Source organism: Calonectris borealis, chromosome W, assembly GCF_964195595.1.
Source record: "Calonectris borealis chromosome W, bCalBor7.hap1.2, whole genome shotgun sequence".
NCBI lineage: Eukaryota > Metazoa > Chordata > Aves > Procellariiformes > Procellariidae > Calonectris > Calonectris borealis.
Genome location: NC_134351.1, coordinates 1,502,176 through 1,519,143, shown reverse-complemented (window position 1 = coordinate 1,519,143; position 16,968 = coordinate 1,502,176).

Below are 16,968 nucleotides of genomic sequence, written 5' to 3'. Positions count from 1 at the left end.
GATGACAACTCTAATACAGTAATGACTACTGCCTCTTTTTTCTTCATGAGTTTTAAAGGGACGGAGGATACCCTGGCACCTCCATTTGGTTTGTAGCTAACTCCGATGCCTTGGAGTTCACCTCATGGCGAGGAGATTCCTGCCACTGATTTCTTCAGGAGCTGAATCACAGTGCTGGATGTGCAAATGCTCTGGGTGCTCTGGGTAGGTCCCCCCTTACTTGTAGTGAATGTTAACCCCGCTTTGTCCAAGACGAGATGGGATGGGGATCTATAAGGATCAGAGACCATGGAGGGTTGACTCGTGTCTGAAGAGCAATGCCTAAACACTGTGTGCTGGAAGATGAATACCGGGGTGTAACCCCCTGCGCGGCAGTCAGTGATCGGCACGGGCCACTGATCAATTCTCCGCCTATGGTAAGCAAACCAGGAGCCTTTTGGGACAGAGCAGTTTCCATGTTGAGCCCCTCTTCTTGTTGGGTCACCGCGGGGGTCAGGGGGTCCCTGGGAGCAGGGCTGGGTGAGGGCACCCAGGGTCAGACACAGCCCAGGATGGTCAGGCAGGGCCACAGGGATGGGGACGTCAGCTTGCGGCCGGGTGGGCTGCGGTGGGGCTGGAGACCATGCTCACTGAACCGGGCCTCTCCAGGCGCACCAGTGCGGGTCTGCCCACCACAGTCGTTGCCCATGGGCTTCTGTGGTCCCAGACAAATGAGGGACAGCACAGTCATGGCTTATAAATACAGATACTCCTGTGAAAGCCAGCGGTATTTTGAGGACCCTAATTGTGTTTTGGATCCAGTGAAGTAACTCTGAACATCTGAGCACCATTCTGAAACATCAAGGCATGCCTGCATGCCCTTTCCACATGGGCTTTGGCACCTAAACTGTGCCTTCAGGCACCATCTCTCACCAGTCTTGCCTAAAATAAAACAGGTGGATGAAACAAAAGAGGGGTTTACGTCATGCCTAAAAGAAAACGTGCCTTAGCCCATGCAGACTAACACCATGGAGAATACCCATCACTGGCGAAATACTTTTTCAAATGCTTTCTTACTGAGCTATATTAGCCACTCGTGAGCTATGACTGACTGAACCAACTTAGAAAAGCTTCCCCTTAAAAAAAATTATATTAGAGAACTTGACAGCTTTTCCTTAAGTCTTGCCTGTTCTTAGTAAGTTTAAAGACCAAATTAGCAATGCAATCATGAGAAAAAGAACTGGAGACTTCTCCAAGCTGTCAAGTGCATTTTACCGGATGATTAATTGGCAATGCTCTGGCCAACCCTGGGGTCCTGCTAAAGGCCATGCCCCTTGACTTGCACCTGCCACTGCGTGACTGATTGCAGAAAATGGATGTCTTCACTTCTGCTTTTTTTTTTGGTTGCAGCTGTTAAACTGCTTTAAGGAAATCTTATTTATCTAGAACAGAAACTTGAACTTCTTCTCTAATCTCAGGAGGATGAAATGAATGTAATTCTCTGTCTCAGACTGACTTATGGAAGCAATATTTTAGGATCTTTAGGAAAGCTGTGATAATTGGACATGATTTTGCATTCCTTGTATGTGAGCTTGAATGTTTCTTTGCTTTCATGCCTTCTCATAGCCTCTACAAGACGCCTTGTGACAGCAGAGAGTAGGTGTCTGCCCTCAAAGGGCCAAACGCAGCCACCCAGCTCCTGCCGAGGAGCACCGGGCTCTGCAAGCGGTTTAGTGCAGCAGAAGGGTGGGAACAGCGAAATGACCAATTCCCTACTGCATGCAAGGGGGAGAAGTGAAGGAAAAGAAACTTTACTTTTGCTATTTAATTTTTAGATCGAGAACAAGGCTAAAGGGGCAAACCCAATGCCAGGTAATACCAGGATATTAGGTGTTGTGTGGAGTGATTCACTAATGGGGAAAAATTTGGGGAAGATGGTACACAGGAGAAGTTCTCAGAGTTCCCCAAGGAAATGCAAGCAATTCCAAAGACTTTATTTGGCCAATAAATACTCAGAGAAATATTTTGGGTGTATAAGCACTGTGTTGAGACTTGATGTCCTTAATAACAAAAAGAAACTCCTTTTCCCTGTATTGTTGCTGGACATGGTCCCGGGCTGTTTCTCACACATGGCAAGTCACCCCTGAAATGCCACATTACCTCCTCTTCTTTAGCGTCAAGTCTGTCCCCAGATTCTGCCATGAGACGTATAAAAAATGAGCCAAACAAAAGTAACGAGATCACATGCACACAAAACATCCCAAATAATCGTCATGTTTTAGGTGAAAGAAAACACAGCAAGCCAACAAAGCATTAATTTACTATCCTTATCTTCACACCAACTGCATGCAAAAGTGAAGAAAGAGATGGTACCTGCTCTCAAACTTGCCATCCAAGATCCTGCTTCCATGCCTGACTGTATAAAAAGACCCTGCCCTCAGAGGGCTATCTGCAAGCACCAAAAGGCAGTTGTTGGACTGGAGATCAGTTACACAAGTCCAAAGCACATCAAGACAGTCTTTGTAAGTGCTGTAGTGAGTTTTACCACAGCATGGATATCAAGCTTTAGGTCTTTTTTTTTTTCTCTAGGAGGAAAGGTTGTTCACCGTATTTGAGCTATAATCACTTACTGAGCTGTATTTTAACATCTGAAAATACTATTTGAAGAACTTGGTGTCAGAATCAAAGCAGGTTTAGGGTGATGGATGTGAAATAAATATGTAGTACAGAAAAATACAAGAGTCACTCTGTTGACTTCAACTCTGATTCCTCACACAAAGTAATTCCTGCGAGACACGTATGATATAGCCCTATCTATATAGTCTGCTTTCCTTCAGCTTCTTCTCCTGTTTCTCTGCTGAATTTTTGCCCCCGTTTCAAGCGGGGGAAGAGGAGCTCCTTGAGGAGTGAAATGAGCGGTTAAGTGGCCTGCTGATGAGATGCATGCTGAACCGCACGGATGCTCTTCTGCTATCTTGGGACAACATTTCTTAGGTAATTTTTTACTGTGTCAAGGACACCTGACACATACAGAGGCACAAGGTTTTAGCAGCTGCAAAAGGCCCAGTATATAAACCCCTGATATTAGTATACCGGCAGAGAAGGTCATTATTGCAACCTTCGTAATGCTAAGTGTTCGATTCTAAAAAACCAAATAGCCAGAAGATGAAGAAATGCTCTTTTAGGATGTCAGATATAGCCCATAATACGTAACACGCTAACGTCTCTCGTATGTGCCACCATGTTAGCATCTTGCGATGGCATGTTGAGAAGCAGTTCCCAGTGGGAGAAGCAGCCTTTGCCTGGGGGTCTCAGCCTCGTCGAGCAGGCATTTCTGATGACCTTGCCTGGCAATGGCCGAAGGAGATGTAGGACCTGGCATTGCCAATTATGGGTGTTTAAAAACACATCCACAACTCGCAGCTGACATAAAAACCAGGGGTGACTTCTTTGGTCAGTGGTTCTCTATCTCTCGTCCATGAGGAGGGGAAGGAGGGGAGGGTTGTTCACAGGGTTTTTACTTCTAGGAAATGTTTTGTAGCATTTCTCTACTCCCGTGGGGCTCAGACACTTCTCATTTACCCACTGAAATCGTAGCTTCTCATGAGATACCAGGAGTATAGAAGCTGGGACTTTAAGAACAGTGCCTAATATTGTAAGACTTGCAATCAACTTGGAAGAGTTGGAAACACTTATGCTCTATAAATAAATCCTCCGTAGAGCCCATATGCAGCTACTGTATTTTAAACCTCAGGAGACACAGAGAAGGCAGTCCTGGGAAGTGTGAGCTGCTCATTAGCGCGGGAGCTGAGGGGAATGATAACTTCGGCGTTCTTTCCCTGCTGTGCCACCGCGGCCAACACCCCGACCCAGCCTGCCTCTGCTCCCACCTGGGTGCTCCTCGCCCAGTGCCTGGGGCGGCGTGGGTGGCGGTGGATAGTTGTGACACCTTCCAAGGTGAAAAGCAAGGGAGAAATGCAACACCTTCTCCCTGTTTTGTGTATTTAATGTGAAGAAAACACTCCAAAATGCGTTGCAAAGCCAAAGGAGAAAGGTAGGATCCTTTGATCACCCCAGACATAAATTTTCCCTTATCCTTATTTGCCCTTCATGGGAATTTTCTTAACAAATGGTTTTTCCTCAGAAAACAGCAACTGAATTGCATAACATGGATGTGAGCATATGAATGACTAACAGTATAAGTTGGCTCCCTTAGCGTCCAAGCATAAATAACTGGAGCTGCAGTAGAGATATTAGCTGGATTCAAAGGCAGTTATCCCTTTGTGGACAAAGAGTGAGAAGAAAATATGATATAAAAGCTGCATAATGCTTTTGTTCTGGTTAAGATGTGGGTAACGCCGCTCCTGCACGTATCTCAAAAACTCTTCTCCCATTTGGAAGTTGCTCTGAGACCCTTCGGGAGAGATGCCTCTGGAGATATGTAACAGCAAAGATAACCCTATGTTCCATAAACCGCTCTGAGATGACCTATAAATCACTGTTAGTGAAGGGCACGTATTCTTCCTTCCTCGCACGCGGGGTTACATTGCACTCTTGCTCATAATACAGTGCAACAAATAGAGAAACAAATAATGGAGAAGTTAACGTTGGTCCTTTAAAAGTCAATTTCTGTGTGCATTTACCCATAAAAGCAACATCTGCTCTGCTAAATACAGGTGTTTTATATCCTTGTCATTAATTGGAGGGGACATTATGTCATCATACATCAACAGTTAAAGTTGGTTAAAGTGCCACTTATCTCAGGTGCTATCATTAATCAGATCCCGTTCACCTGGGTGCCCACACTGCCTCTATTAGTAGCTACGTTACACCCTTTGAACGTTCTCCTGCTCTTTTTTTAACGGGGTTGGAATTAACGGCTGGGAAATCAGACGCACGCAACCTCCCCCGAGGGCTGCGGTCCCCGCTGAACGCCCAACAGGGTCCGACCGGCCACGCCGCAGGAGGCGCGGGCGACGCGAGCGGCTGTGGCCCGGCGGGGCGCTCGGCGGGCCGCGAGCTGCCCCCCCTGCCCTGCCGCCGCCCCCCAGCTGCCCCCGCGGAACCCCGCCGCCGCTGCACGTGCCCACCCGCGCTGCCGGCCGCGGGCCGGCGGGGGAACGCGGGGCTGCCCGGCTCCCCTGGGCCGCTGCGCCGGCGCAGGCGGGGCGCTTCTGCCCGCAGCGGCCGGCGGGCGAGGAGCAGCGTCCGCGGGGCACGGCCCAGGGCCCAGCGCCTCCGGCCCCAGGGCGGGAGCCCGGCTGGCGCTGCGCAGAGCAGGGGAAGAATTGTGTCCCGCCTCTCTATCAGCGGCATCTTTGATGGTCATGAGAAGTGCGGGTGGAAAACAGCCCATTAGCAAGCCTTAACTGCCAGAGAATTGTAAGTAAAACAAATTGAGTGTGACATTAAAAAGTAAAGTATTGAACGGATTTTCTTTCCGAGAATTACACGAAGTCAAGTATCTTATTAAGTTCAAGAGAATTACATTTTATATGCTTCAGCAAGAGACATGTACCCTTTAGAAAATAATAATGAACTGCTTTTTTTTTTTTGCATTCATTTACATACCTTTGATAAATTACTGTAACCAGATTAGGGAGATAAAATAACTAGTCTATTAATTACAATGATTATTATTTAATAGAAAATGGGATTCTGGGCAACGGGTATGGTAAAAGGAAAGCTTAGCAATGCATTATATGGATGTGGTATTTTATCTTAAAGAGTAAGATAAGTGTCCAGCTCTTTCTGCAATCTAAAGAATATGTTCATTACCTGTGCAAGATTTATAAGTATAATTGAGTGTAATATTTTAAAACTATTTGCCTTGTTTTGTAGTACATGGAGGACAAGGCAGAGCTGCTTCTTTAATTAAACTGTGTAAATTCCTTCATGAGGTTATCTAACAAGGGTTCCATTTGGAAGGAAATTATTTTTTTTATTTCAGAAGTTTGCAAGATGATATAATTACAGTCCTGCTTGAACTTAAGTGGGGGTGTGCGTGTGTAGTTATCTACATGTGTCTTTTCATTTTATGTATGTCTTATGTAAATCCTATTACATCTATTGCATATGTGTCTGTATATATATACACATATTAAATCCATATATACGTATTTATATGCATATATATACATGCATACTGACAAACACATATACCAGCACGTAATAAATCATAAGCAATGTCAGACATGTGGGCTCAGTTGCCCCTTGGTCCTGGCCCACGTGCTCCTCTCCGGTGCAGGACACGAGGCCGGGCCCATGCAGAACACAGCGGGTGCTCACACCCTCCACCCTTGGATAGCGAGTCTTCTGCTTTGCACTCATCCACAGCGTAAAATGGCCTTTTTAAGGGAAGACGTTTTGAATTGTGTCCAAAAATAGGAGACTGCAGTCTGTCATAGCGGAAACACAGGAGAGGGAGGAATGGGGCTTACATGCACAATCCTAAATTTGATATTTTCCAGCTCTGAAGTGCCTGGCTTTGTGGCTGGCGCACTGTTCGTTGCGCATAGATTTTGTGTGCAGTTTCTGAAGGCTTTTCTGTAGTGGTTGTGTTTTTTACAATGAAAATAGTGGAATGTGCTTTATCCTGTGTTACCGGTCCCACCACCACCGCTGCTTCTGCATCCACGCCGACGGCATCCGCCGCAGGCTGGAGCCAGGGGCTGGGCTCCAGGCGCTGCCCCAGTACCAGCACCCTTCTCCCTGTGCCCGTGCCACGCGCTGCTTCAGGGACAGATGCTCTCCCCGGATCCGTGCCTCTCCATCCCTGCCTGTGTTATCATTTGTTACCCCACCTTTCCTGGGGGGAAGGGCTCAGCCTTAGGCACTTGCATACAATTCTTGCAGTGTGTTTTTAAACAAAGAATAAAAATCATGGATTTCTCATGATTAATGCCACTGCAAAACTGAGCAAAGTCTAGCTAGATCACAAAGAAGCTCTGCATTTGTTCGAGAGCACCTCCCATCAGGCGTCAGGAAGGTATGAGAAAAAGAGGTAGTCTAAGAAGTTTTTACAATAGACACTGATAAGGAATATGAATACACTAGTTGTCATCTGTTCATTTAATTAAATGTATTTAAATAAACTCTCCCTTCTATCCTTTCAAACCTTGTCACTAGGCAGGCATTGCACAAGAGCAAGACTTAAAAGTCAGCTAAAAGAGTATTGTTCACTGGAGCTGGAATTCATCCTTGCACCCAAGAAGAGAAACATTTCCACAAGACCACTTATGTCCTACTTAAGCTCTCAGCTGGGATGTAAGCCCCAGCTTTGCTATCTGTGCAACAGCAAATTCATGCTTTTATACTTGGGCTGCAATATTTAACCTCGTTTATGGACTGTCTCAGTACTCACACACAGGCATGCTATCAGGGGAGGCATGGGGAGCCTAAAAGCCTCATTATAAATATTGTTAGTCCCTCATTAGCTGGCCAGTGTGATGGCACCCATGAGCTGCACATCCCTCTTTCTTCCCCCTCCAAAATTACAGCTGCACCCAGGAAATGGAAAAATGGGAATTACTGACTTATTAATTGAAAAATAGGAGGTAAGAGGTTCTTGTCCCAAAATAGGAGAATGCAGTTTTTCTGTTGTTATTTCTCAGTTTTGGAGGCAACTTCCCTTTTGCGCTGTTGACCCCTCCAAGCCCCGGTGCGGCTGGCCGGGCTGGGGCTGCTCTCACAGCCGCACTGGTCCCTGCCCGCTCCGGCCGCCCCGCCTGCTGCCGGGCTGCCGTGGGGGGCCCCTGGCTCTCCCGCCCGCCGTACCTCGTGGGGGTGGATGAAGGACCTGATCTGCCTCTCCCTTACCATGGTGCAAATGAGGAGCTGCTCTCCTGAAGAAAACACAGTTGGTTAAAAGAGGTGACGGTCACCCCCTGAGTACACAGATCATGCCAAAAGCTTCTGAGCAGCACCCCTCAACAGTTAGCGTACACCGTTAGGAGGATACACTTATTTAAATGAACTTTTCCAAAATGAGGGGCTTTTTGGAACAAAAGGGAAAAAATAAAATAAGGAGCAGGCAGCAGCACTACCGCTCTGCGGCACTGCTCCCTGGCCGGAGCCAAGCCCCGCGGGCCATTGGCAGGGTGCCTTGGGACCCCCACCTGGGGCCAAGGAGGGGCACGGGCACGGGCATGGGGTGCAGCCGGGGTGCGGGGAGGGTCAGACGGAGCCTTACCTGCCAGTTTAAAAGGAAATGAAAGATAAATGCTAACATCTGCGCCCGCACATGCAGCGGTGGCAGGGGAGGCTAAATGCTAAGTAGAGCAAGAGACGTGCCTGGCAGCGCTACCTGCGCATGAAACGGACCTCCCCGCAGCGGCCCAGGAGCAGCGTCCGCTCCCCCCGCCGCGACCCGGCCCGCTCCCCCGGGACCCCGCCGTCACCAGCCCCACCACGGCCACGCTTGCCGCTCCCGGGGCTGGAGGGGCAGACCCCGGTCCCTGCTCCCGGACCGTGGGCTTCACGCATTGACAGGCAAACTTCAGCTTTTACATTTTCCCTTCTCCTGCTTTCTGCGGGTCTCTCTCCTGTCTCATCTGACACGGGAGCTGTTGCCACCTTTCCCGGAGACGGTCTCGTGTCTCACATCTTCTGTTCACACTCGCAGCATCTATCATCTGCAGCCTTGCTGCCGTAACTTCTTTTGGCATATGTCAGGTCACCATTTATTTCTACGTTTTATTTTTTTAACAGAACATCCCACATGCTGCGATCAGTACTGCTGATTTATAAACCCCCTGCAACCTCTCTGTAGCTATTTTTCTAAGCAGGTCAGGAAGCAATGTCGGAGCTAACCCTGCCTCTCCGCAGCCGAACAGGGGCTGCTTTCCCCAGCCCTTGGGTGAGCTGACACACAGTTGTTCTTAGCTTATCTGTCACATCTGGTTTTATTCACACATCTGGCAAAAGACAGCCATTACATATATTTTCCAGCTCTCCTAAATGTTCCTGCCTTGCATCCAGACGGAGGAAGGGTGAGGTCACGCAGGAACATCGCTCTCTGACAGCTCCTTGATGGCTCTATGCACGGAGGTGCTGGTCTCAGGCATGCTCCTCCTTGGGGTGCTCCTATACTTAAGAAAATAAGTCATAATTGCTACTAATTAGCTCTCTGGCATCTTTGCCCCCCAGCCAAGCCTGCACCCCACAGCCAGGCACAGCAAGCAGGGAAGGTAATGCTGTGAGCACTGCTGGCAGAGCCCGGACGGCTCACTGCCCCCCGAGATGGGCTGCTGCTCGCCGGCAGTGCCAGGGCACGCCGAGCCCCCAGCCCGGCCGTGCTGGTGGTTCGGAGGGTCACCCCGGACCCTGGAGCAGGACCCCGTCCCCACGCCGGCTGGCAGCCCCGGCTCTCCCGTTACAAGCACCGAAGACGGTCAGGTTTGCAGAACAATAACAACCACCTGTCAGGTCTTATTACCCCGATATTTCACACCAGAGATTTGTTGTACTAAAGGGCACTGAAATTACTTATGTCAGGTAACTGAATTATAATTAAATACTATGTAGATTATTAAAATACTCTTACGGCAATGGGGAAACATAAATGATAACACGAGACAGCCCCATTACAGAATTAGCTTACTAGCAGAGTTTTGCTTTGATTTGTCGTTAACTGGAATAACTACCCTCCCTCCAGCACTCTGCCCGGCCACGCTCCGGCCAGGCACTCGCCACCGTTGCTCTGGCACGCAGCAGCCACGAACACCACAGCGCTGCGCAACTTCCACCAGCAAACATGGAATTTAGCGTTTCTCCTGGATGTCAAAAATCCATTCGAACCCCATTGGGTGAGCCTTACGTGCAGCGACGGGGAGCAACCCCGCCCGGAGCCCCACTGAGCTGCCATCGCTAACCGGGAGGGTGCTGCGAAAAGGAAAGGAAGGTGGCAGGGTGGGGGTTCTGTTGCTTTCCGTTTAGCCTGAGAAAAACCTACATTTTGCTATATGTTCTTATCGAAAGAAACACAGAAATTATGTATACAGACCGAATAAGCTATGAGTTTGCAAAATTATTTTCCCTTTTTTATTCATTCCTACATGTGGAGGAGATAGTCAGGATAAACTGTAAAACCATATGATAAACAGCAGAAGAGTCTCTAAGCCCGCTAGGATTTAATAAGGATGAATTTAATACATTTAATCGGGTTCTGCAATAACTGTCCTGAACCCTGTAATGTAATGTAATACCACATCCTTGGTTACTGGATCAAAGATGGGAGCTCTGGCCTCTCGCACCCGGGTACGCGACCTCGTCCCTGCTCCCCCTCCCGTTTCTCACCCCATTTCTGCACAGTAGCTGAGTTCCCACAGGAGGGAGGGGAAGAGCCCAAAGAGCCCCGCGGTACCGCAGTCACCCGCGACTAAACCAGTTGTCATCTGTTCTAGCTGACCAAGCCACCTCTCCCGGCTGGCGTGTGCCCGCTCAGAGGCTGCTGTACAGCAGACGGGCACCGCTGCGTTCGGGGCGAGCAAAACCAGCTGCCCGTGGGAGCCAGAGGGTTCGCACGGGGAGATCAGGCTCCTGAGCGGGGCCTGGGTGTCTTCAGTCGATGCTTGCATGGCTCCCAGGTCTTGGACCTGGCCTAGTTTTCTTTCCCCCTAACAAATACGTATTTTACAAGCAACTTACAACCCCAGAAATTTCTTCAAGGAATTGCTAATCAGCAAGATGAGACAAGAAATAAAAAGTAGTGGTGGTTAATAATAAACCAAACAGTGCGGAAAGAACAGATTGCACTCAACATTACTGTCTTCCCCTAGATTTGGGGTTTTGGTGGGGGCTTTTTTGGGTTTGTCGGTGTTGTTTTTAGCTGATAGTTCCCAGCTGGGACTATAAATTCATCTCTGTGTGGAGTTGTTTTCCTACTTGTCTGTGCACCCATCGGGATGCTTTATCAGAAAACAGTAATGCTTACACTGTGAAGTGCCTGCGCAGGCACAGGCACGTGTAAAGTCCTGGAAAGAAACTTTGTGGATACCCTGCATGTATGTTAAGGAGAGTTTCTCCATTAGAAAAGTTACACTGGGACAAGCTTTTTTTGAAGCTGCTGTTTCTTCGTAACGAGGTTAAACCAGCTAAGTGAGACCCACACAGCAGCTCCCTTTCCACCGTGTTTCCCTACCAGCATCTATGCCAGCCGGTCACCCATGGCCGCACCAGGACTTTGAAATTCCCTGTTAAATTGTAATATACTTAGAGCAGATCCACGTCTGCACATGCAACAGGACTCATCCCTGAGCACTAGTTATCCAACAGCTAACTGCTGGATCATCTTGGCTACTGCTGTAGGCTCCCAGCACAGACGTGGGAAAGGACAGGGATCTCTGGGGGGACACCTCCCTGTGTCTGAGGTGGGGCGTTTTCCAGAGGTCTCCATCCAAGGGGCATGGAGGTTACATCTTGTGATGTATTTCACCAAGAGAAACTCCCTAATTCCAACTGCAGCACGGATGACGGGGCTCCTGCAGAGCTCCCGGCAGTCCGTGTGCCGGACGGGAGACACACATTTGAGCAACCCCAAAAATGACGAACGCAAATTCAGGGGAGCCAGGATCTACTGGTGGTTACCCTGTGAATTAAATAAGACTTAATTCATCGTGTCAACTATTTGCTCCAAATTATTCACCCAGCACTGATGATAAATAACCCATCGGCTGGAATGGCTTCACCCGGGCCGTGCAGGCAGGGTCCCCAGGACTGCCCCGCGGCAGGGGACGTGCCACCAATGCCTGGTGACAGTGCAGCGGCACCCTGCGCGGGAGCTGCCAGGCAGCAGCAATAGATCTCCTCTCCTTGCCTTTCCTACACGCTCCCTACCTAGCCTCAGCCTGAAACATTTATTAAACTACTATCATGGGCAATAATTTGCCAGGCCATTTTTATTGTGAGGGAGGAAGGCGGGGGGGAGGTTAACACCTGCACAGCATTTCGTCTGTGACGCAGCATGCTCGCCCCTCCCTGCGGCACCCATGGGTGCTCGCCTGCACCGTGGGCGCAACAGCGAAGCCGAGGAGGTTTGCGCTGAGCAGCAGGCAGGACCGGGAGGCTGGGCAGCCGGGGACGGCGCTGGCTCCTGCCCAGCGGCTTGGCTCCTTGGCCCCTGCGTGTCACCCTGCCTCGGGGACCCTCTGGCATCGCCCTCCCGTAGGGAAAGACAAAACTGCCGGTTCCAGCATTCCCTTGCAGGCGGTAGTCGGGTTCCTCTCAGGGGGACGTGATGTACAAGCAGCCGGGTACCGGCGATCGTCCTCTGCATTTAAAAATAAATAGGCAGGGAATTCTTTACTGCTGGCTCTGTAGGGAAAAGGGTGGAAATACAGAGTGAAACTGTTGGGAGAGGAGCATGCATATGTGTGTGTCTGTGTGTTAGTTTATATAACACTTTAACTAACAAGCTATGATCTTCTCCAGAACAGTAGATAAAATGGCAAATGAAATATAGGGCAATAATTCTGACACTAAGGCGAAGTTGCTGGTTTTAATATATGCCTCTTTGCAAGCAGATAGGCCATAACATGACAATAATGAAATATAAATGACCTACATAAAAAAAAGATAAAATCAGGTAATTACTGAAGCGTCAGTTCTTTACAAAATAATTGGTAATGACCTTTGATAAAGAAATCACTTTTGTGATATTGCTGACAGTACAATTTTCAACTCTGAGAAAACATAGCAGCTGGCTCTAAATCAGGACAGCGCTGCGGGGACTCGCCGCGGCGGCGGGAGAGATGCGCTCCTCACGGCAGAGCCGAGGGGGCGGCTGGGCGCCGGCGGGTCACGGGATGAACCGGTTTTGCAGGCGTCACCCTGGCAAATGCGGTGGCACCCAAACCCATCAGGTCCTGCAGCTCGTAGGCAGAGCCTGGAGATGATGCTCAGCACCCTGCGCTGCTGCAGCCTCATGCCGAGGGACGCCAGGAGCTCTGCACGGCAGGGTCCCACCGAGCTCCCGGCGAAGCCACCCCGTCCAACCTGAGTGACCTGCTACAGCGTCGATGTTGGAGCAGGAGCTGGACCAGGGGACCTCCGTCTGTCCCTTGCGACCTAGATTACACCACTGCTTCCAGGACAAAGCCGGGCTGGCTCTAACCCCTCCATCCCCACTGCCGGGGGATGCCCCAAGTCATCCCTGCCCTCCAAAGGACCACGTCGAGATGTGAGATGGCATTTGCTTTTTTTCCCCTGCCCTCCTGGACCGACGGGCAGAGCACGCTGCTTGACCCATTTGCAAGCAGGAGCTCCCGCGCGACCCCCGGCTTGATCCCAGCAGGCTGGAGGACGAGCGTCAGATGGAAATGACTTTTGATTGCTTCCAATCTGGCTGAGGTTGCAAACAAAAGGCTGCAAATGTCACATCCAATCTCCCCCAACGGATGCTTTCCCTGGAAAAACTTCTGAAAAGTCCAAGCGAGGGAAGGAGAAGATGGCAGGTGTACCCCAAAGGAGCCACCTAACATCGAGGGGTGACAATGACCTGCTGCAGTCAGCCCTCACGGAAATGCACCCTTGCAGTTGCAGAGCGATTCCTCTAGCTTTTAATTATTCTCCTGATCGTGTCAACTGAAAAATAAGTGAATGACGGATGTTTTTAAGGGGATTCAATACACCTCCATCTTATCGAGTAAATCTGAACTGTGGAGAGGCCACGTTCCTTTTTTAATCAGCAGTTGCAAAGCAAGAGGCACAGCTCGGTGTAGCTGCAAACACAACCCGGGGGTGAATGTCGGAGGCAGGGGTGCAGGGGCAGCGAACAGAGCTGGTGGTCTGCACGTCCCTGGCTCCCGCGGCCCCGGCTCTCTCCACCGCTCTGCATCTTCCCGGCTGCTCCGGACGAGGCAGCCAGAGCAGCGCGGGGGTCACATCCATCACGGGAGGCGAGAGCCACATGAACGTTAGAAAAATCCTGCTCAAATTGTTTTGATCCCATAAGCAAACCCATGTGGATGTTTAGCATTTTCCCAGGTTAGGAAATGAACCAAAAGTGACATTACAAAGACGCAGGGACAAGCGTATACTGAGGGTCTCCTCACTTGTTTCCCTGCCCTGCGTCTCCTCGCGAGGACGGGTCGGGTGCCTCGGGGCCCCGGCGCAGAGCTCTGGTCTGCTGCTGCGGGGCACCGCTGGCCAGCCGCTCCGCCGGCAAGGGCAGCCGCTGCGGGGGGTTGTCTTCCACGCTGGACGTGTGTGATGAAAGGGGGAGGCGGAGGCTGTCCCACCTGCGTCCGTGCTGCCCCAAAAGCCTTCACTGCTTTCCCCAGCGTCTGCCGAGCCGCCGCTCCCCAGCTGCGCGCCCTGAGCACACGAGGGCTTGGGGAGGGGTGGGGGTCCGGGCTCGGTGGTGTGGCTCCCACTCCCCACTGGGACTCCCAACAGAGGGTTTACGAAATGCAAATGTGCCACAAGGCTTAATAACAGCTGCCGACCAAATAGGTGTGACAAGATCAGCAGATTTCCTGAAACATGGTGGGGCAAAAAAAAAAATAATAATAGCCCGAACTCTACTAAAACCATATTCACAACCACCAGATCTCTCAGCTTTATGTGACAAACCTTGCAACACACCCACTCCCCTTCCCTTCCCCCACCCGAAGGAGAAAAAAAAGATCTTCACACTTTTTCCAATACCAGCTGGTTCATTTATATTGCAGAAGTTTCACGAGACAGTTACTGACAGTGATATACTAAACACAGGTTAAACCCACCACGATCGCTGCCTCTGTGTGTGCAGCTAGGAAATTATAACATTTGCACAAAAGGCTAAGAATGGCACCGGCTTCCTAATGCGACTGTGGAAAACACATTTGTGGGGTGCCCCGGCCAGGGGCCACCAACCCCCCGCAGAAGCATAAGGGATTCCTGCTCCGGGGCCAAGCCGCATCTTTCCAGCGATTTTGCTCAAATTGCCAGGATGCGACTGCGCTTCTGAAAATGTAGGCGCATTTCCAGATGCACGGAGCAGCCCCCGGGCTCTGTGCGTGCCAACCGGGACCCCTGGGTGCCGGCTCACCCGATGGGACCCATCCTGCGAGCATCCCCTCACAGTGCCGGTGCCCACTGACTCGGCCACATCTCCTTCAGCCGTGGGGATTTTAAACACGGGAAGGTCTCTTCTCTCTGCACAAATTATGCTGCTCGCAGAGTTTCCCCGGACTTTACTTTCCAAACCACGCCATTGCAGAGTGCTGCACAAAGGACACGATGGAGAGGAGGTCGACCCACCAGAGTTACTGTTCTCCCTCTCGAATTTATGATTCAGCTTTTTTGGAAAAGGCCATGGATTCTTTCGAATGTGAAGACAAATAAAAATGGCTCAACAACCTTCTTCCCTTTAGACAAACATTTTTTCGTTTCTAAAGGATGTTTCACAATATTACTATTCTTCTCAGAGTATTCTAAGTACTATGATATATAAAGAGGTGGGCAACAGGGTCTGTAATGATTTGACTAAACAATCTGTAATAATATAGCATGCAATGCTGCCAGCATACAAGTGTAATTCTGCTAAATGGGTGGCTGCGACTCCTTTCGAACTTCCCAGATCTGATATTTTATAATAAAACCTTTCTCCAGTGACAAAGAATGCGGATGGCAAGTGCCGGTGCCTACAAATGGAAACAAGCGCTCACAGGACGGACAGCGATGGTAGCAGACACCAGAAGCCAAACGTGGGGCACGGGCGGCAATTCCTGGCACCCGGTGTGCCCAGCGCTGACCGTGGCAGCCGTGGGACCCCAAAAGGGCTCTTCTGCCCCTCAAAGCCTTACCTGGCTGCCCGTTGTATCAAGTTGAGCCAGATGTGCCCGATTCTGTGACGGGCATTCTGGCACTTTATCCCCGAGCTCTCGCTCCACAGCAATAGCGTCTGCAGACGTCTTTGCCTCTCATGAGCCTGGCCGGGACCTGCAGCCGCCTGTGAGCAGCGTGGTGGGTGGCACCTTGATGGCACGACGGGGCTCTTGGCCCCTCTGTCCTTCCTTTGCCATTTCCATTCCCACCTGGATTTCCAGCCTCTACCATCCAGGCAAACACAACCCACAGATAACCACAAACGGGCAGTTTAAGGAAAATGCAATCTTGCATTGGATAACTAAACGAGCGGCAGGCGCAGGGCGCGGTGCCGCCCCGAGCACGGCGGCAGAGCTGCAGAGGCAGGGTGGCAAGATGCACAAACCCACACAAGGGACCTTGGCAAAGATTGAATGGTTTAGTGGAAAAAAACTCTGTTGCTAAAAAAATGTGGAAAAAAAATTCTCTTTCTTTGTGGGGAGGGAAGGAATAATCTGCCTTTTGACTCCGCGCGGCTCCTGTGGCTGCGGAGGAGTCCCTGCTGAGAGCAGAGCATGCCTTCTTTGTGTCTGCAGCCCGCGGCTTCCAGACCAAGTGAGGAAAAAGTTCCAGGAAAATCAGGTTTGCAGATGTGTGCTCTTCATTTGTACTCGGAGATGCTCCCAGTTCTCCACTTACGTGTCGTCTACAGGTTAAAGAGAGGGAATGCTTAGCCGTTCCAGCAGGCTTTTTCTTTTAACGATCCGTGTTTATTAATTTACAAGCTTTACATACAGACCCATTCCATAATGCTGCAATTTGCATGTTAATATAGAAGTTGGTATAGTTTGTGAGCCGCTGCAGCTGGAGCGGTGGGTCTGAGTGCCGAAATGGCACTCTGCAGCTCTGCGGGGTCTACGGAAGAGCAGCTCCGGCTTTTGTCGGCGCTGGAAAGCACAGCACGGTTACCTCGGCACGGGGACCGGCTGGGGAGGGTCTGGTGAAGACAAGTGTCATCGGCAGAGAGCTCTCTTCATCACGTTTCGAATTGCTTTCCCGTAAGCCCCAGCAAGCCTGACTACCCCTCGGAGACCCAGCTGTGCGCTAACTGCTTTTGTGCAAGCGCCTGTCAGTGCCGTGATGGGACTCGCCGCCCGCCCTTGCCCGGCGCGGTGCCCGGGCACCTTCCCGTACGACGGGAGC